The sequence below is a fragment of the Engraulis encrasicolus genome, chromosome 23 (genome assembly GCF_034702125.1).
Source record: "Engraulis encrasicolus isolate BLACKSEA-1 chromosome 23, IST_EnEncr_1.0, whole genome shotgun sequence".
Classification (NCBI taxonomy): Eukaryota; Metazoa; Chordata; class Actinopteri; order Clupeiformes; family Engraulidae; genus Engraulis; species Engraulis encrasicolus.
In genome coordinates this window covers 12811993-12833865 of record NC_085879.1, presented here as the reverse complement: position 1 = coordinate 12833865, position 21873 = coordinate 12811993, and the positions used below count along the sequence as shown (strand labels likewise).

The window sequence follows — 21873 nt, the reverse complement described above, 5'->3', positions numbered from 1 at the left end:
AAATCTAGACGCCCCTAGCGATCCCGTCCCGGGCGTCTAGATTTCTAGGCTAAATGTTTCCCTTTCTGTAGTGCTTACAGTGTGACAGGTCTTGACCAAAAGCCTGCCATTTTATTACCTGCTGGTCCTTATGATGGAGTTAAACTATTAAAACATAGTAGAGAATGCAATTTGTCCTTACTATGTGGCAGTAGTTGAAGATCTCCCTTCAAAATTCAATGCATGAGTGTTTTTTCATGCTGTTTAAAACCCATTTATATCTTTCAGCACTGTATTTAACTCTACAGATGAATGAGAACAACTTAACCAATGCACTACTGCACCCCCATGCCATCACGGAGGCTGACTTTTGAAGTTAGCACTAACACAAGTTGAATGGTCCATTTTCACTGTAGCACAGGATGTGCAAGACTACAATTTTCGAAAAAGAATTGAGTTCTGCAACTTCTGCTGACTTCTGTAAGCAAAGGACAGTTTCCCATGTCTTCTGGGTCTAGTTCATGAGCTCGGGTGCATAGGAGAATGTTAAACCCCTCTTTTATTTGCACACATGAAACATTCTTAATATGGTCAATTTTCAATAGCTCTAATTCTTGGAGTGCTAGAGTAAGACTACAGCGGATATATATTTCATGATGTCATGAACCTATACAATGGTTTTAATGACAAAAATATGTCTTATATACACTAAATCATGGTAAATCAAAGGAAATTCAAACATGTATGTAATAACTATGGCAATTATTCCCTCTGCATCTTAAATTCTGAGTGACTCAGCCTCTCTGTGATGGTCTTATACCTGGGCACTCATATTGTCCATCAGTACAATTCATTATATCCCCGAAACGCGGAGCGTCGAGGATGTAATGGTTTTGCGTGCACCGCCGCCGCCGCGTCCGCCGCCGCCGCGTCCGCCGCGTAAGGTCTTTCGTGTTAACGCGATAACTTTTGAACGGATGTTTGGATTTGTCCCAGATTTGGTGTGTGAATGCTCTAGGGCAGGTTCATGAACTGATTCGAGTTTGGAGGTCAACAATTTCAAGATGGCCGAATTCAAGATGGCCGAATTTTTGTTTGGTCCATAACTTCTGACCGGGTGGATGGATTTGTCCCAGATTTGGTGTGTGAATGCTCTAGGGTGGGTTCATGAACTAATTACAGTTTGGAGGTTAACACTTTCAAGATGGCCGAATTCAAGATGGCCGAATTTTTGTTTGGTCCATAACTTCTGACCGGGTGGATGGATTTGTCCCAGATTTGGTGTGTGAATGCTCTAGGGTGGGTTCATGAACTGATTACAGTTTGGAGGTTAACACTTTCAAGATGGCCGAATTTTTGTTTGGTCCATAACTTCTGACCGGGTGGATGGATTTGTCCCAGATTTGGTGTGTGAATGCTCTAGGGTGGGTTCATGAACTGATTACAGTTTGGAGGTTAACACTTTCAAGATGGCCGAATTCAAGATGGCCGAATTTTTGTTTGGTCCATAACTTCTGGCCGGGTGGATGGATTTGTCCCAGATTTGGTGTGTGAATGTTCTAGGGTAGGTTCATGAACTGATTCGAGTTTGGAGGTCAACAATTTCAAGATGGCCGAATTTTTGTTTGGCCCATTACTTCTGACCGGGTGGATGGATTTGTCCCAGATTTGGTGTGTGAATGCTGCAGGGTAGGTTCATGAACTGATTCGAGTTTGGAGGTCAACACTTTCAATAACAATAACAATAACAATAACAATTAACAATATTTAATACCATGTAATACTAGTGTAATACCAGTGCAAAAATAGGCAATACCAGGTACAGTGTAATAACCAGTGTAACAATATGTAATACCATGTAATACTAGTGTAATACCAGTGTACAAATATGCAATACCATGTAATACCACTTACACACAAATGGCCTACATGATATAAGTACAAAATTGGTACATGGTGTCACACTGGTATGACGTGGTATTAAATATTGTTACACTGGTTATTACACTGTACCTAATGTGGTATATCCACTGTAATAGTGAACCATTAAAACAGTGTTACCATTTGCCCCATTTTTTCCTTCATTTTCACAATAGTCATTTGGTATTAAGCCTATGCACGTCATTGATCTATGTATAGATATTAAATATATTTATTTTATATTTTGTATTTATCATAAACGTTCATGAAAAGGTGGACGGGAGTGGTAGGAATGATTGAGAACTGGAAGCGTTGCGTTTCGGGGATATACCTTAAGCAGTCGAAGGCGACTGCACAGGCAGTCTAGTTTTGAAATGTTCTTCTTTGGTGTTTTTATCTTATTTGGATGTTTATTACATCTCACTGATCCCCGTCCCAACTTATTTGAGACGTGTTGCAGTTATCAAATTAGAAATGAGTATATGTCCCTCAAGACAATATTTTTTTCTCGGTTTTAAAACTTAATATGTTGTCTTTTCACTATTCTCCATCTAATGAATGGTTTGAATGTTTTGAAAATGATTTTATTCACAGTTTACCAAACGTCCCAACTTCACTGGAGTTGGGGTTTGTACAATGATAGGAATGGCAGCCAGTATGCGTACGGTATGTGTTCACACGTAAAGACTTAATTGTTCCTGTCTAACACAGTGGGCAATTTTTTGTCATGATTACTTAAATGATACAACTTAAAAATGCAAAATAACCATTGCCTTATTAAAAGGTTAGAATTTGAGACGGGTTTGGTCTGGGAACAATTTCGCTTTCTTTAGCTTTATTAGAATGCAAAACAATGGGAGTGCCCCACAATGATAGGAATGGTGAATAACTGTGCGTGTTTGTGTGTGTGTTACACTTCAAGTCTTCAAATCTTTCCCGTCTAACACAGTGGGCATGCGAGCCAGGCGCACTAAGCTTCATCTCACTCCCTGCTGCGTTTGATTCTTAAATTCGGGAGGACATTATCTTCCCTTCTCTCTCTCACTGTAGCGCTGCCTGCGCGCCAAAAATATCGCTGCAATCTCTCCCCTCCTGCCCTACAAACACACACACGCTCACGAGATGGAGGCAGAGGCAGAGGCAGAGGCGCTTTGTCTTTGTCCTCTGCCGTTAGATCCGTTTCTATGCCGCGAGCAGACAGCGCCAAGCACACAGTAGCTGTTCCCTTCTAAGTATGTGCATGTCTTCGATCACTTTCATTCATTCACCCTTTCCTTTTCCCCACTTCTTTCTCGTGCATACAAAGACAAAGAAGGAGCGCAAACACACACCTTCCCTCTCTCCCACACACGCACACGCACACACACACACACACACACACACACACACACACACACACACACACACACACACACACACACACACACACACACACACACACACACACACACACACTGTTAAAAACCTGATCTCGCTTCCTCTCCCTCACACAACTACAGGCAGACAGACTGCAACACTGAGAGAGGTGTGGACCGAGACAGGGCACAGACGTCAGCAGACACATTTATACACACGCAGTCCGTCTCGGTTTCTCTCTGTAAGATACCCTCCCTCCCTCTACACACACACACACACACACACACACACACACACACACACACACACACACACACACACACACACACACACACACACACACACACACACACAAGTACACATGCTAAAAGCCCAGAAGGGAGTGCTGATGTAGACCAATTACATACAGAACTAATGAGCTGAAATGACAAATGACTTTGACGAGAGAGAGAGAGAGAGAGAGAGAGAGAGAGAGAGAGAGAGAGAGAGAGAGAGAGAGAGAGAGAGAGAGAGAGAGAGATATGCTGACAGGCCACAGACTGCGCTCAGGAAGACACCTAACCACAAGCATGGCTGAGGCCTCATTCCCCTTCACATATTCAGCCTTTTAAAATCATCCCTCTGGACCATCTAGCATGAACAATTCATGATGTTTTGGGAAATGCTTTAACACATCATGGGTGTGATACAGAAAGTGGGATTTGGCCAGTTTGAAATCCTGACGTAGCAACTTTTATCTTGCACCTAAAAAGTTGGTTGAAGCATCAGAGCAATTCTGGTAGTCTGGTGGATCTGCTTCTTTTTTGCAAGTGCATGTAGCAATGTAGCAATCTAGTAAAATGTGTCCTTGTAAGTTCCCCTATGAATGACAGATTGAATTTAATGTGCAACTGAATACATGCAGACAAACTGAAAACGAAATGGTGAAAGAATGGAGGGCATATTTTTCTTCTTTTATGGACTGGTTTGTTTGGGAAAATAGAAAGCTATGAACAGAGTTTCTACACAATGAAATTTGATATGTTCCGAGTCAGGATGTTGCTTGAGCAGCCAGACCTTGGCTGTGAGGAAGACTGAAACTCAAATACTTGTTCACAACACATCAGTCAATCACATGTTTTAAACCAAACTTTAGATTGACACTTGTCCTAAAATAAGGTACCAAACAATTGGGACTTTAACAATGGTGGTTCCAGAAATTGTGTCAATACTAGACAGAGTCTTGGAGGAGTTATCTGACAATTGCAGTCTAGCAAATCACAACGCCATCTGAAGATGCTAAGCTTACTAGTTTACTATACAGCAACACAATCCCTGTCAAACACATCATATCACATGTAGGTATAATTCCTGCCACTTCTCTACGCAGAGAAGCTCATGACAAAGTTATGAGAATCACGTGACTCAAACTGATGATAATTGAGACGAAGGTCATCAATAATCATTAGTAAAAGAGTTACTTCCCCTCTGACCACCAAATGGCTGGCCCAGGGTCCCTGCCATGTTGTTCTCAGTCCTCCTCCTTTAGGAGGCGCTGTGACTAAAGCCCCATTCACCATCACCTCGTTATCAGTGACCTCTGATAACCCATTGTCTTGCCCCAAGACCCTCACTCTAGTTTTGACCGCGGGACGGACGAGACGCATAGAGCAACTTGCGCATCAACCTTTGGACACAGTATTGTTTGATATCTGGCCGAATAACAAACATAGACTGCTGAGTTCATCTTAAAACACTTTGCAAAGAATTCCTCACTTCAAGTCTAAGGTCTTGCCTGGTCATATCTTAAGACTTTCATCCGGACACTGTGGGCTAAGGCGAGCTCACTGCGAGAAAATATCCACGCACGCCTCCGTGGAACAAACTTCTTGCATTTGGGATTCAACCGAAGAATCTCGAAGCCGCAACAACAAAGACTTTTGCAGCCCCAAACTCTCGAGGACGAGAGAAACGTGGACTGCAATCCCCATTTCCAGACGGACGTACCGCGCCTTTGGAAACTGGATCCTCCTCTTCATCTCACACAGTAGGCACTGGGCATAGCTTATGTACTGAGATAGATGTGTTTTTGAACTATGACTTGAGTTATTTTTCATGTGCACATGTTTATTTGCATTTCTCCTGCTTCTCTGTCTATCCTTCTTCTTAGCTTAGGTTCCCCTCTGCTAATCCATTCTGTATTACTGGCTACTAAGCCTAGCGACCCCGCTTGTGTCGTTCGCACGGAATAGTTCAAGTATTGATTTAACCATCAATATTCTGAACTCTCCGAGGACCGTCATAGCGCGGCCGTTTCGCCGACTAGTCCATAAATACACACGCTGCGCCTTTGGTTGTAACTGGCCATAGAAAGCCCTAGGTTAGCAACGCAACGCTAACCATTTGTTTACACAGACACGCATAGCCACTAGAGTTCCATCTCTCTTTCCCTTCTCTCTCTATCTCTCTCCCTCTCTCTCGTTCTTTCACTCTCTCCCTGTCGAAATACTTGATTCTCAGAACCCTCCGAGCATTTCGGTACTCTTTTATACACTTTGAGTGCATAATCTGTAGTAAACTATTCTCTGAATAACCAACTCTGCTCGGAACGCTCTGCAAGTTAGCCATTAGCCAAGTTGGGCTTGCAGCTCCTACACAAGCACGCTGAAACCCCACTTCCTGTAGTTTTACAACTCGTAATGGCTGCGTAGACGGCAACGTCTCCCACTTGTTATTTCTTTTATTTCGTTTTCTTTCTCTCCCTGTTCTACTTGGACTTGTTATCGTTAATTCCAGAACCCTTTGATACATTCGCGCGTCCACTACGGGACTTGAAGCGCCTGAAACCACACGGTTTACTTGCTACATAGCTGCTAGCTATCCCTATTGTTCACGGTTCTGATGCTAACGTTAACCTAGCCGAGAGGACGCCATTGTTGCCCAGCAACAGACACATACATAGTAATCAGTGCGAGTCCCTCCCACTGAGCACTACTCTCTCATCCCCCCTTCATTTCTCTCTCTATTCCCCAAGGAATTGTGTGCATTTATTACAGAAACCTAGACATTGTTGTGGACCCTTTGGGCCCTGCCTAATCGACATTAGGTCCTTTGCTATTGTAGTAAGGTGGACCTTTAGATGTTACTTTTCCTAAAATAATTATCATCAAGCTGATACTTGTAATTGCACGACTACGCCACTGGGGGGCTTCCACCCCAGAATATATTTTGATTTTACAAAGACAAGGCACAACAGGTTCGGATAGAATGGACAAGAGACGTACCTTAAAAAAATAACAATATCTTCTTTATTTAATCAGGACAATAAGTAAAATATCTCACCGCAAATAAAATACAGAGCAGTCAGGGTCAGTTGACACAGATCCTAATGAGGCTAGACCAACAGGGCAGGTCGGATGAGGCTAGACTATTCACCACGCGTGCACCAAAATCAAGGGCCTATGGTAAATCACACAATCACACGCTCATAGGCACACTACACTATGAAGTGATTCAAGTCAGGGTGATTATCCACTACACACACACACACACGTGAGTAAGCACGTTTGAAGTCAAAGTTACTAAAGCCCATCAGAACCTGCCCACTGACTGTAGCCCAAAGTTAGACATAGCCTAGGCTACACGAGCTCAGTGTATAGCCTACCGACCCCGGAAAATAACAACACACTTAACTGAATAGCGGCTGGACAAAGACACAAAACAAACAAATAAACAGAAAGGCAAAACTAACAGGGCAAAACAGCGGTGAGCTAGTAGGCTACTGCCCACCGAACGTCACCATAAGACCCTCGATGATCCTCTGAGGTGTCTATGAATCAGGTGAACGAACAGACAGGTTAACAGTCAGGCACATATTACACAAAGGGTGACATAACAAAAAGGATCTTTAGAATACACGCTCACCTCTGCCACAACACCGACAAGGACTGCGTCCAGAATCGACTGGCAGGTAGGACGCCACGGGGATCTCTGGCTACTCAGCCTGGTAATTAAAAGAGTTTGTTTACTACACAACTTCTAAATGTTTGATAGCATCTAGAAATATAGTGGTGACACATACCTTACTCAAAATCAGCTGCAAGGCCACAGGGTAGGCCATCAGAATACTGGCGCACCGGGAGAGCTCCCAGGAGCCTGACTATCCCAGCTGATTTTTATAAAAACAATGGCATTGTTGCCAATTACGCACTAGCCACTGACCTACCAGAGATTCCTGTGACGTCATTAGTGTATGGCAACTGCTGAAGGACATACTACATTGCACTGGACAGTGCAACTTGTTACATTTTCCCCCAGCGTTTTTGTCGTCGTCCCGACGACACAACAAAAACAGCACACTAATGACCAACCCCAAAAATACCCCGATGCAGGTTAACCATGGTACCGGGTCATGGGATCACCATTTCTTTCGCACGCACACACAGGCAGCTTTCACATTCACACAGCGCAGGCAGACAGGTGCACTTTCACACGGCGCCCAACTGCAGACAGGCCAGGCAGAGAACTAGTGTCGCTCTGGACAAATCACACACTGGTGGGTCCACAGCACAAACACAGGGCAGACCCACCCATTCACACTGGTAGGTTACGCACAAGCATCTGGGAAGGCAGGTGCATAGCCTACACACAAGCAGATGCATTCAGACACAGGCAACCGTACGCACATGCACATACTCCATGGCATGCGTATCCGTACGCACACCCTCCTTGATCACCACTCACACTGACATTCCATTCTATGAAGTAAAACACAATTGGATCATCATCAAGGCGACGCACACACACATGCACACACATTGCAGGAGGACACAGTATGAACTTGAGGGAGTGGGCATGGGTGGCCAGCTCCTCACGCCCGGCCACACCCCACCCGAACAGCGAGTCCTCTGCTCTGGAGACGGCTGTCCTCCTGTGGGTTGACGTGGGGAAGGCCGTCCATTGCCCCCCCGCTGTGCTGCCGGTGATGGCTGTGCTCGGGATGGCGCTCGTACACCATCACAGTCCCGTGCAAAATGCCCCGGCTCATGGCACCGCCAGCATCTGATGGGGCTTGCCTGCGACCTTGGTGGAGACCGATGCAAAGCGTCCACCCACTGTGATATCTGTTGCAACTGCTCCTGTTGCCGCCTCATGGTGTTCTTTATCTCCCGCCACTCCTGGGAATCGTCTTCCATGTTGGTCAGGAAGGCCACGACAGTGCACAGGGAGATGGAGGAGATGGTCACAGCGCTCCGCTGCTCGGCACCCCACTATGCCCACCGCTGTTTTGCCCCTATTTACAACCAGCCTTTCAAAAAAAATAAAAATAAACTCAAAGCTAAAAAAAAGGACACGTCTCTTTGATACATCTATCTCTGCCGACTATAGGCCAAATGTAGTAAGGTGGACCTTTAGATGTTACTTTTCCTAAAATAATTATCATCAAGCTGATACTTGTAATTGCACGACTACGCCACTGGGGGGCTTCCACCCCAGAATATATTTTGATTTTACAAAGACAAGGCACAACAGGTTCGGATAGAATGGACAAGAGACGTACCTTAAAAAAATAACAATATCTTCTTTATTTAATCAGGACAATAAGTAAAATATCTCACCGCAAATAAAATACAGAGCAGTCAGGGTCAGTTGACACAGATCCTAATGAGGCTAGACCAACAGGGCAGGTCGGATGAGGCTAGACTATTCACCACGCGTGCACCAAAATCAAGGGCCTATGGTAAATCACACAATCACACGCTCATAGGCACACTACACTATGAAGTGATTCAAGTCAGGGTGATTATCCACTACACACACACACACACACGTGAGTAAGCACGTTTGAAGTCAAAGTTACTAAAGCCCATCAGAACCTGCCCACTGACTGTAGCCCAAAGTTAGACATAGCCTAGGCTACACGAGCTCAGTGTATAGCCTACCGACCCCGGAAAATAACAACACACTTAACTGAATAGCGGCTGGACAAAGACACAAAACAAACAAATAAACAGAAAGGCAAAACTAACAGGGCAAAACAGCGGTGAGCTAGTAGGCTACTGCCCACCGAACGTCACCATAAGACCCTCGATGATCCTCTGAGGTGTCTATGAATCAGGTGAACGAACAGACAGGTTAACAGTCAGGCACATATTACACAAAGGGTGACATAACAAAAAGGATCTTTAGAATACACGCTCACCTCTGCCACAACACCGACAAGGACTGCGTCCAGAATCGACTGGCAGGTAGGACGCCACGGGGATCTCTGGCTACTCAGCCTGGTAATTAAAAGAGTTTGTTTACTACACAACTTCTAAATGTTTGATAGCATCTAGAAATATAGTGGTGACACATACCTTACTCAAAATCAGCTGCAAGGCCACAGGGTAGGCCATCAGAATACTGGCGCACCGGGAGAGCTCCTACGAGCCTGGCTATCCCAGCTGATTTTATAAAAACAATGGCATTGTTGCCAATTACGCACTAGCCACTGAGCTACCAGGGATTCCCGTGACGTCATTAGTGTGGCAACTGCTGAAGGACACACTACATTGCACTGGACAGTGCAACCTGTTACAGTAAGCAGCTACTTATCAGTAGCCTTTCCATTGTCCATGCTTTCTGTAGCTAATGCTAGCTTAGTCAACCACACACACACACGTGGTAGCCTATGACAACCAGACCCCTGCTACACACACACACAGGCTGAAAGCCTGTCCCCCTCTTCTTTCTTTACCCCTTTTTTTATTTTCTTTCTTGTTTTATATTATTGTGCCTTATTTTTGTTATTATTCCATTTAACCGACCTTGAATGTAATGCATTTTATTAGTTATCCTAGTAGTTAATAAAAGTAAATCATTTGATTGCATTTTGTTGTCCTTGTTACTTTGTACACCCAACCAACCTATTATTAGAACTTTGCCTTCAGATCAACTTTTGTGCTTGCGTACCCCAGCTGATCACAGAGAATACTCTTACTGTTCACTGTGAACTGCTGAGTAACCCCAGTACAAAACTTATTATTAATTCTGTGTTTAGCAATTTATTGTTGAATATTGTGATTGATAATCCAAGGATTTTATGAGACGGTCCTTGGCCAAGGATTTTATGAGACGGTCCTTAAATTACATTTTAATTAATTTGTTTATTAATATTAATTAATTCATAATTAATTAAATTCCCAAACGAGATTTTACCTTCAATTCCTGGTATAGCCGCATGAGGAGTAAATCCACACGCAGCTTCCCATACATTAACGTAACTTCAACTACATTACGTGGTGCGGTCCGTGTAAGAATTCCGATTCTTACGCGACTACCCCTACACATCACATGAAAAGAAACAGTGACAAATTCCTGAGCCAAAGGAAATGAAATTGAAAAAAAAGATTGATTATAAAAAAGATCAAATGCAAAAAAAAAGTCTTCTAAACTAAACTTGGCCATTTTTCGCCCCCTTCTGAGCCAAGTCAGTACTCTGTGGGCCATGTGAATTATTTAGTGTCCTTTGACCTAAATCTACAGCATCGGGATGGGGTGGGCGGAGGTAGAGTGAGTGCTCTTGTACAGCGGGAAGATGTGGGAGGAGGATGTAGTTCAATGTGTCTGTGATAGAGAGACAGACAGAGGTGCACCCACTGCCAATCTCTCTCTCTCTCTCTCTCTCTCTCTCTCTCTCTCTCTCAATCTCTCTCTCTCTCTCTGGGAAAGACTGAAAGGACAGCAAGGAAAGAATGAGAAGGAAAAAAGAGTGAGGGGTGGTGGAGGGGTAGTGTGAGAGATAGGGAGAGAAAGCTGGATTACATAAAAGACCCCAAATAGCCCATAGCCTCATGCATTCACAAAGAGGCTAGACTAGCTCACCATGCACTCCAACTACAGTATATTGCTGCCTGTCTGATTCCATCTCTCTCTCTCTCCTGGTCTTTTCACACACGCAAGAACATAGATAGATAAATAGATAGAGAGACAGATAGACAGACAGATAGAAAGACAGAGACAGATAAATAAGTCAGATATAAGGACTAATAAAAGTCAACAAACGGCCCATAGCCAACTAAATTAAAATACACAACAGCACCAACACACCATATGCAATCATAGTGCTATAGGACATGAAAACATCTGGGGGCAACAAATGTATTATTTTTTTTGTTTTCTTGCCTCAAACAGCGAGTTGATTTCTAGCCAATGTGGCAGCGGGCTTCATGTCGACTCATGTCAGTGTGCATATGTAACCGAGCTGTACCACGAACGCCATTCTTTTAGGTCAGTGATCATCACAATGTACAGAGCGCAAACATAGGCATAACACACATGGCTACGTGTGGATGTTTGGACAGCGCTATAAACAGACCAGTGGTCAGTGACATGGAAATGCCCTTTAGCTTACGGGGAGAGAGAGAGAGAGAGAGAGAGAGAGAGAAATTCACCTGCATTTGTGTATGTTAAAAACATGTACATTGCCATGCATGCAACAAACATGTTTTCATTGGCTTTCTGATGTGTGTTGTCCAACAGCATATACAGTGCACTATACATACAGTACAGTACCTACACAGCGTAAACTAGCCTTTTATGATCCTCATGCACAGCGACCATATAGAACTGAGCTTTTTTTTTAAAGAAATGTCTTCACGATGTAGACAAAAACAATTGCATAACTCTTGCATAACTCTCGCATTATAAGACATCTTCCAATGCATTGTAATCATATGTCTGGCAGTCTTGATAGAGATCTCAGATAATGCTTGTGACTTATGCTACGCACTCTCTGTCACACGCACACACAGCCACACGATCACACGCATGCACACACAGTCTTCAAAATGTGGACAAAAACAACAACAAAAACACTGCCAATGCATTACAATCTCTCTCTCTCTCTCTCTCTCTCTCTCTCTCTCTCTCTCTCTCTCTCTCTCTCTCTCTCTCTCTCTCACACACACACACACACACACACACAGAGTGAGGTAGACTTATGAGCTACACAGTAAATGGTGTGGTGTTAATTCAACACTTACAGAGTTCATTTCAGTCCAAATGGACTCAAATGAACTCTCTAAGTGTTAAATGAGCACTGCAGAATTTACTGTGTACCTAGCCTATGGTTTAGTCATCGCACATGATATTTATTTAAACCTTTCCCTCCCCACTTCACTCCGTCTCCCTCTTCCAGGGGCAGCCATGACAGGTTAGGCTCAGTCAGTGCTGCCTGTTACCAGTCACCCGGCAAGAGGTCCGCATGCCCCACCCACAGACCAGTGCTCCTCTCCTCTCCTCTCCTCTCCTCTCCTCTCCGTCCCATATGACTGTGAGTCAGCGCACAGTTGGGGCCTGTGCTGTCCTCTGCATTCGTCATAGTTTTCATGCATATTATTTATTTATTTACTTATTTTGCTAGACTTCTGTTGGGCTGCTTGAGTCAGACTCAGAGAACCTAATATGAAACCGCTAAAAGTAAATGACCTTAATACTGGCTCTTCGGGCTGGACTATATTCTGACAAATTTTTCATGACAGTATCTCCAAATGGTGAATTCAGGTAAATTGAGACACTTTTTTGCATATAAGTGAATGGCCCAGAGTGGCCCAATTTACTTGAATTCACCATACGTAATGAGGAAGGCTATAAGAAATAACAGTATTTTGTGGGGTGCAAAAGCAGTGAACGTCATACATGCTCCATCCTATCTTTTAGCGCAAGAAAGGATGAATCAATCTTTAATAAACTACACCAAATTGGTTTAGATTATTCCATTTCAGTTCTGTTCATTTTGCACCAGTCCAGTGCATTTGAAGAGCATGTTGGAGACCGCACATGAAGCGAGGAGGGAAAACATCACACAGAGACCCACTTGCACACAATAATGAAGCAGAAACTCTGCATGGGCTATTTTAGACAGCACTCTCCAATCTTTACTTATTTTATTAATGATATGAAGCAACACTGTGTCAGAGGGCCAAGTTTATCTAGGTCTTTACCGCAATAAAGCATTGGGTCTGTTTGCTAAGAATGTGCCGCATTTCATAAGATGCGCGCTCCCAGGTTATAGCATATACTACCACACTTTCTCACACATGCCAGGCAAATGCATTCCAAGGTACAATAGTATAGCAGATCAAATTAAAGCTGATTCTGAGGTGCACAGCATTTTTCAATCCACTTTAAAATAATGCATATGTAAAAATAAAACATTCACAATATAATAAATGAATGCTTAATTGTACTAATAGAAGGGGTATTTGGGAATAGAACAAACATTCATCTGAATGGCAGTAAGTGAATGGCCTTTATTTGAAATTACAAAACATATCAGTCTAATCTACATGTTTTCTCAAGTAGGCTTCTAAGCAAAGCTTTTCCAGGGATGATTGTAAGTGTGGGTAGGTAATCAGGTAAAAGAGAACACACATTAGAAGGCATTGGTTTATAGGGTTTCAAAACAATGGCATATCAAATGAAGATATATAATAGTGAAAGAGGAGCTCACACTTCTGGATATTTCTGTTCTGTTTTCCAGAAAAGGCTTTTTTTTTTTTTTTTTTAGAAAGACAAGGTAGTCAATTTGCCATTGGATACGAGTCAATGCAAGAGAACATCAGACAACATTGATTCTTCTATGGTGCCAGATAACAATAACATGTCAAGGATGATACATACATGTGCAACAGGACTCAATACTGCGCCCTAGAGGTGGGAGGTTTCGTGGAGAAACCAATAATACAGAATAGAGTCGCTGGGAGAAACGGATGGGGGATGTGGTGGGTCAATGATGGTCATAAATCACTTGCATGTCAGTGGAGAGAGAGAGAGAGAGAGAGAGAGAGAGAGAGAGAGAGAGAGAGAGAGAGAGAGAGAGAGAGAGAGAGAGAGAGAGAGAGAGTAGGCCACCTGACGGACAGCCAGGCAACCCACCCCCCCACAACCGGTCAAGCAGGACACCAAACCTTTTAGTCCGTTCTGTGGGCCTGTGCTACATGCTGCAGCCTCTAGATGTACTGACGTCACAAATGAATGAGAGTAAAGAGACAGTGAGCAACACAATGAGCTATACAATGTGTTCACAGGGAAGAGGACTACTGTATATCTGCAATTCTGCACACAGAAAGGCTGTATCTCAATATTCCTCCTTCAGCACCTTCCTCCAACGCCATCGAGCACGTCTCAATACACAAAAAGGTGAGAGGAGGAGGATGGAGAAGGGAAGTGAGATGCCAGCGAAGTGAGGCTGCACATGGTGTTTCATTCTTCCATCCTAACCTGCTCTGTTTCTTCCACAGGACACTGGGGCAATAGAACCGAGGACGGAGAAAACGGCTGGAGGAAGGATATTGACATCCAAGCCTATCTGTAATTCTTCATACAGAAGGTCCTTGGCAAGGCAAGGAAGGTTGGGAAATGGCCCACTCCATTCTGCTGCCATACGATACAACAACCACTACAAACCTCCCACCAGAAGAGACACGCCATCCACCATTAAGAGGTGGATCAATGTTAAAGGTGTTTTGTCTCATTGTACCTTTGGGACTGACAAAAGGCTCTTTTCCACTGCCGGTTTTCTGGTAGGCCTACAGCTCGACACAGCGTGACTCGACTAGAGGGGTTGTTTTGAACTGAAGGTTTCAATAGACAGTGACCCCTTGGCTTCTGTAGTTATGATCTCTTGCTGTATGAGCAACAATCCAGCCTTGGTATGGACAGTTGAAACTGTTTGGTAATAATAAAGAAATTCAACATTCAAATCCGCTCTCATGACCACAAAATGAAATATCAAGGTGTATGAAGAATTAGTTTTAATTTTCCGACCACCAATTGTCCGTTATAATAAAGTCTCCCTTGTCAGAGGGGAAAAAAGCATGGCGGCCAAAGCATGCTCATAATGACTTGGAGGATAACTGCCACACAGTCGTAAGAAAGTGGGTCATATGGACACACACACACACACACACACACACACACACACACACACACACACACACACACACACACACACACACACACACACACACACTGCACTATTGCATAATAATAGTATATTATAGGCTAATGCCTGGATACATGCAAGGCTGACTGACACCACGTCGTGGTGTTGTAAGAAATAGGTTAATAATCATTTTCAACATAAAGTATGTCTTCAGCAGTCCAGCATGAGCAGTAGGCCTAAATCTCCATAATTAATCCTCCGCCCACCTTCTCACACATCAGGCAGTGGGAGGGGCAGTTTAGAGACAGTGCACAGTACAGGCAATCACTCAATTACATTAATCTTCCCCATATAGGCAAGTCAACTGTTAATCATGCCTCTGTCAACTCTCCCTCCCTCACAAATTAGTTGTGTGTGTGTGCGTGTGGGGGGTTGGGGATGGGAGGATTTAGGCATAATGTCGTCTCTAATTAATAGGATGCAGAGTGGAGAATATGGGTCATCTGTAAATTATGACTCCCACCAACTCTTTGCCCTGCCCAACAAAGTATGAATTTTCATTAAGTGGCAATGGCCTGGAATTACTGTAAATGTAGATTTTTCTTTGGGCCTTTATTATGACAAGACAGTGTAAGAGGATATACAGTAGGAAATGAGCGGGAGAGCGAGATGGGGTAGGGCCTGGAAATTATTTAGGCCAGACCCGAACACACACATGGACGGGGGCCCCAGCGCATTGCACCACAGCACCTCCAGAATGACTGTAAATTCTCTACAACTGTAACATGTTGGAGTTTCTTTTACACTGTATCTGTTACTAATTAAGCACAAAGTAAAGGTATGTTTCTACCCCTCTACTTGCGACCAAATATGAGTCACAGATGTTTGAGGATGTAGCATTCCGTGTGTGCACACATCAACAGTCAGAGTCGATACAACAGCAGGGGCCACATGGGGCCACTGTCACGAAAACAGGATCAATTTGGAGCATTGACCTTACTGAGACCTGCAGTGGCCTACCTTACCCTGTCCTACGCTCAGTGCAAACAGGAAGGAGTGAGTGAGTGAGTTAAGCAGAAGGAATGGAGAATAAGGGGGTCACAGGGGATATGAGAGAGAGAGAGAAAAAGAGAGAGAGAGAGAGAGAGAGAGAGAGAGAGAGAGAGAGAGAGAGAGAGAGAGAGAGAGAGAGAGAGAGAGAGAGAGAGAGAGAGAGGTGATAGATAGAGTGTGAGACAGAGTGAGAGGGAGGTTGAAAGCTAGAGAGAGACCGTGAAAGAACGAATGAGAAAGAGTTAGAGAGACAGAGAAAGGAATAGAGTTACAGAGAGAGAGAGAGAGAGAGACAGAGAGAGCGAGAGAGTGAGAGAGAGAGAGAGAGAGAGAGAGAGAGAGAGAGAGAGAGCCACAGGGGACGTGCGACCTGGCTGGCAGCTGAGGACAGTACTGCTGCAGCTGAAGGGAGCGGAAGAGAACGCCAAGTGCCCCAGCCAGACACTGCAGCAACTGCTTGCCTGCAGAGAGCCATGCATATAGGCTACCCCCTCCACACACACACACACACACACACACACACACACACACACAAAACATAGCCCCCACACACCATATTGCATTGCTTTGCATACCATATGCAACCTCCCCCCCTCACCACCACCACCACACACACACCCTCAAATTATACTGCATTGCCACTGACGTACTGTATATGTTATGTTGTATCCCTTTCCCCTTCACCCTCCACTCCTCCAATCTGTAGCCCAATAACGAAATAAATAAATATAAACAAAGAACACGGGCCGGCCGGCGAGGGAGATGAAATTGCTTCTGTTCGCTACAGTGTATGATCTGATTCGCCAAGGGGATTATGCATGTCTGTGCCTGTCGGCCCCTTCTTAGTAATGTTTTTTTTTGTTGCTATTTTTGGGACACTTTCGAGAAAATAAAACTGAAAAATAAAAAAATAAATAAAAAAAGAAGCAGTGTAACATTGTAGCCTATTCAATCCACCGCAACAGACCAGTGTGTACTCTGAAGATTACACAGAACCTCTCTCCTCTAGTTAAGACTTACGAATGAATAAAAAGCTGTATAACACTGTAGCCCGTTCAATCCACTGCAACAGACCTGTGTGTACTTTCATAGGATGACTGGTTCCACCAGTGGTTCCCAAACTGGGGGTCGGGACCCCTAGAGGGGGTCGCTTAGGTACAGAAGGGGTTTGCAGAGAGTAGGGGCTTTGCATAAAAACAGGAAAACCAGTTAAAATAACTGCTACCATCTGGCAAGAGATACAGGTCCATGAAAACCAGGACAAACAGACTAAAAAAACTGTTCATCACTATCCAGTGGCCATTACAGCACTTAATTATGCTACCAAAGCATAGTTATAAATATTTTTTTTCTTTTTTCTTTTCTTTTATTGATATTATTGCTTCAATAAGGAATGTTCAATGTCATGGTGTTCGTCACGAAGACAAATAAAAAGATCCTATATTCTATATTCTATACATTGGTTATAAACAGTATTACGTATTAAAAATCAAAACGTAGCGTTAATAATGGGGAAAAAGTTTGCTGTTTGGAATATGGTAGTGGGAAAGATCACGAAAACATTCTCAGGTCCAAAAAGGGGGCTCGCATCAGAAAAAGTTTGGGAACCACACTGGGTTACCCGGAGCCTCCCTCCTCTGGTTGATAACATAGTAATCTTTTACTGCCATTACATTTGCTGCCGGGTTAATTAGGCGCTTGGTACTGAGCGCTCCACTTCATTGTGTGAATAGAAAATGTCAGTGAAATTACAGATGAGTTATCTAACGCCGGGGCACCACCAGCTCTAGCCTACTACTGCTGGCAGGCCTGTACTGTAAAAGGGGCGCTGCCAAACGGGTTCACACGCTTAGGCTACGTCAGTCAATACCCAGGGAGAAGGAGAGATAAAAATGGAGAGATGCGGATGTGGGAGGAAAGAGAGAGATGATGGAGGAAGAGAGAGAAGGGATATGGAAAAGAGGAAGGCAGATGTAGGAGAGAAAAGGGGAGAGACGGAGTGGGGAAGGAAGAAGAGAGACGGTAAGGAGGAAAAAAGAGAGGAAGAGAGAGGAGGGGGAGAGGCTGATGGGAGGAGAGAAAGAGGGAAAGGAAAGAGAGGGAACGGAGGTGAGGGGAGGGGAGGCCTTTGATGTAAGATGACTGGATGCAGAGCGACTGAATGGAGTCAGAGGTTATATAAGGCTCTGTGGATGCGTTGCACAGAGCTTGCGAGCGTCTATGGCAGTGTGTCAGGAGGAGAAAGAAAGAAAGAAAGAAAGAAAGAAAGAAAGAAAGAAAGAAAGAAAGAAAGAAAGATAGAAAGATGAACAGAGAGAGAGAGAGAGAGAGAGAGAGAGAGAGAGAGAGAGAGAGAGAGAGAGAGAGAGAGAGAGAGAGAGAGAGAGAAAGAAAGAGACAGACAGACAGACAGACAGTCAGAGACCAACCTGAAATAAACCCATGCACTTGGGGCGAGCTGTAAAAAGAGAGAGAGAACAGTGCCAGACCTACATAGGCTATATCAGACCAGACCAGAACCAGAACACACTTGACCTAATGAAGCCTTCACTCCGAACTGCTTTCGTCTGACCTTTTGTACTTTGTCAAAATCACTTTAACTTTGAGTTCACAAAATAGACAAGGCCAACAGTATGTGAGGCTAACCCTGTCTGTAACACCTATTCTCATTAATATGCCAGTTCTGGCAGCATCCACCATTGAATGTACACATATTGCTAAGAACTGAAAGAGTCCCGGCCTTTCCATAAAGCCTATGGGATACAAATGTGCCGTAAACCCAAAGAGGTGCTAAATCTTTCTTCACATTTGGTGCACCAAAAGCAGTTTTGTGGGGAGAATAACACCTGCCTCTTATGTAGGCATCTGTATGTTTAAAAGCATCAATGAAATGGAAACAACAAAAGCAGGCTTATAGTTGATCCCAGCAAAATAACACTGGGCCTATGATCCACCTCTCCATCATCATCACTCACCAACCATCTTAGCTATTTCTTATCTTAGGCCACACCAATTTAATTTGTTGGTTCTCGGATTCGCCTCTTGTATTTTGTATCAAAATGAAAAAAAAAAAAAAATCAGTTTCAATAGCCCAAAAAATGAAATCGCTAAAAAAAAAAACGAAGACTGCATGTTTTCATGGACGGGGAGGTGTCTCTTTAGTAGTTGGAGGTCATGTGACGTAGAGAACCAATAAAACCACTCCTTTCAACATGCTGATTACGGCTAGCGAATCAGGAAACGTGTTACATTCAAACATTTACAGACAAACATGCAATGGCAAGTTGAAGCCCCTGTGGGTTAGCAGTAGCAGCGGTGAAACACAGTATTGCTCTTAGTGGAATTAGTGGAGTGGGATAGCAGTTTTAAAAAAGAAAAACAACAACTATTCAACTGTTGAATCATCTCAGTTTATTCAAACCAGATTAATATAATTGCCCTGTGAGCTAATTTTGTGCCTGGTCTATTTGGCTGCCTTAATTCCCTTCTACACTGTCCTTCTCCATGTCCAGGTGTTTGCCTGTCTTGCACCTTCCTTTGGAGGTCCATGTGAGGCTGATATACAGGTGGTATAACCACACGACTATTTTTTTTTATTATTTTTTTTTCGCCCTCTCGCTTCAACTTTTTCCTGAAAAAATCCGAGAACCAACAAATTAAATTGGTGTGGCCTTATCATCAGGCCTGTCAACACAAAAGACGAAACAGTCCATAGGACTTGCAGTCATACACACAGTGTCATAGGCCTTCAGTACGCTAGTCCTTGCATGGCTTCATACATAAAAGTGAATGACAGCCACCACCATGCTTGTGTGCTTGGTTGTTGCATTTTGATGATTATGTCAACACAAGATAGCCATCCATCTTAACCCAAAATGACAAGCCAAGAAGATAAACATAAACAGAGGAGCAAACAGGCATCTATCTCCCACGCAGGCACACACAGGCCAGAGAGAGAGAGAGAGAGAGAGAGAGAGAGAGAGAGAGAGAGAGAGAGAGAGAGAGAGAGAGAGAGAGAGAGAGAGAGAGAGAGAGAGAGAGAGCGCAGAAATACAGTGATTAAATGTTTATTATTATTATCGTACCATTGTGGTTGCGTTTGATGGCAGTGTGTTGTTAACCCGAACACACGGTGTGGTCTCATTTCATGTGGTGGCAACTACTTGAGCCGGGTGGTAATAACTATGCTATACAATACCACTGCATCCGCTTCATCAGCTCACCTGTCTGATGTGCAGAAAGGGATTACTCCAGCATTCCAGTAGTTAGCAACGCCCATGCTTCCTCTTCGTTGGGGGCTGCATCGTGTGTGTGTTAGTTTCAGTCGTGTTTGTCAGAGGTAAAGCTAAGAGTCAAAACTTAGCATTATTTGGTGCTGATGGGATATTTAAATGTAGCGGGCGAACAGCACAGGAATTGATGAAAAACCAAACGCTAAACCAAAACCAGTAGAAGACAAAATGCTGTGAAAACAACATTAACCTGTCGACTCGGCAGACATCTACTACATTCCTCATTACTGCTTTGACATATCCCGATTCCCGAGGTAAGCATCACACGTTCTATCTGACCAAAGCTTGTTGTGTTGTTTTTTTCATTACCCATGAGGCAGCATCGGCCTACATGGGAACTCGTGCATACAGTCGCCTACACTTCTGACCCGATTCGACTATTACGAGAACTCCATTCAAATAAAGTGTAAGGCGATTGTTGCGCAATACTAGCGACAATTGTTTACAACAGTTAACTCAAGCAAACGAGTGGGCCTAAATATAGAAACAAATAAGCAGCCTCTCATTAAATAGTAAATAGTTAGCCCTCAGAGTCCCACTGCCCAGGGAACGCGCTGTAAGCCTACTGGTGGTGCTGTTTCTGTTAAAAGGTAGGCACTACACAGCTACAGCTCCCTGCAGACTAGCTGACCTTCACACTGGCTGGTCCTCCTCTTGAGATGTGCTGAGCGGTGCACTAGATGGATGTGCTACAGACCACTGCAGTCTCATTAAAACAACCGTGGACTTCAGCACACACAGTGACTTGAAAACAGCGCTGGCATGCAAAGAGGGCCAGAAGGGCCTATAAATCACAGGTTAACCCCAATAGTCAATTATTTCCAACGCCCAACATCCCATTCAATGTTTTTCAGTTTACCAGCATTTGTGACAAACAAATGTACGCAGATGCTGGTGGCCTATATAAAAGACACTGTGACTTTTGAGGGTTGAATAGTTGGAAAACAAATGTTCTGAATCTCTGCCTCTTTTTAAATTCTGAGCAGAGGGTGGTACGGGAGTGTATGTAGCCTCCTATGTGGGAGACAAAGTGTAGGCTGTGTGTGTCGAGGGGGATCTGGGAACTCGGAAAGTATGTCAGCTTGGCACAGATCATTACATAATGTTCCTTCTCTCCGTCCCTCCTCATCTGAGGAAGTGTGTGTGTCACCCTCAAACCGTACTTCCCGTCATCAGAAAGACAAGCCTTCTGGGGCCCACACACACACACACACACACTGAGTGAGCGAACAGACCCAAGGACAAATGTGTGCGTCCCACCAACCAAATGTGATTGATTTCATTGCTATAACCAAAGCTGTCTCTCTGGCAGCCAGATTTTGCTCATCTGGATCAGACCAGAAAAGGCACAAAAGCCCCATTGAC

The 21873-nt window shown here is 43.9% G+C and overlaps 1 protein-coding gene and 1 long non-coding RNA gene across 2 annotated transcripts in view; both read right to left on the bottom strand.

Annotated features, from left to right (window-relative positions):
* Positions 1 to 21873, bottom strand: part of LOC134439550 (protocadherin alpha-3-like) — a 61892-nt gene that overhangs the window by 27619 nt on the left and 12400 nt on the right. The window lies entirely within an intron of this gene.
* Positions 8712 to 9667, bottom strand: LOC134440430 (uncharacterized). Its single transcript, XR_010032958.1, has 3 exons — positions 9594 to 9667; positions 9437 to 9515; positions 8712 to 9341 (listed from the first exon to the last, which is right to left on the bottom strand). It is a non-coding gene; the product is annotated as an uncharacterized LOC134440430 (long non-coding RNA).